Raw genomic sequence first — 359 nt, 5'->3', positions numbered from 1 at the left:
CCGAGCTTCTGGGCTAATATCCACTTATCAGTGAGTGCATACCATGTGTGTTCTTTTGTGATTGGGTTGCTTCACTCAGGGTGATATTCTCCAGATCCATCCATTTCCCTAAGAATTTCATAAATTCATTGTTTTCTGTATTCATTCCTCTGTTGAGGGACATCTGGGTTGTTTCCAGGTTCTGGCTATTATAAATAAGGCTGCTACGAACATGGTGGAGCATGTGTCCTTCTTACATGTTGCAGTATCTTTTGGGTATATGCCCAGGAGTGGTATCGCCGGGTCCTCTGATAGTACTATGTCCAATTTCCTGAGGAACCGCCAAACTGATTTTCAGAGTGGTTGTACCAGCTTGCAAT

This window comes from Mastomys coucha, chromosome X (assembly GCF_008632895.1).
Source record: "Mastomys coucha isolate ucsf_1 chromosome X, UCSF_Mcou_1, whole genome shotgun sequence".
In the NCBI taxonomy this organism is placed as follows: Eukaryota; Metazoa; Chordata; class Mammalia; order Rodentia; family Muridae; genus Mastomys; species Mastomys coucha.
Note: the sequence above shows the minus strand (reverse complement) of the source record.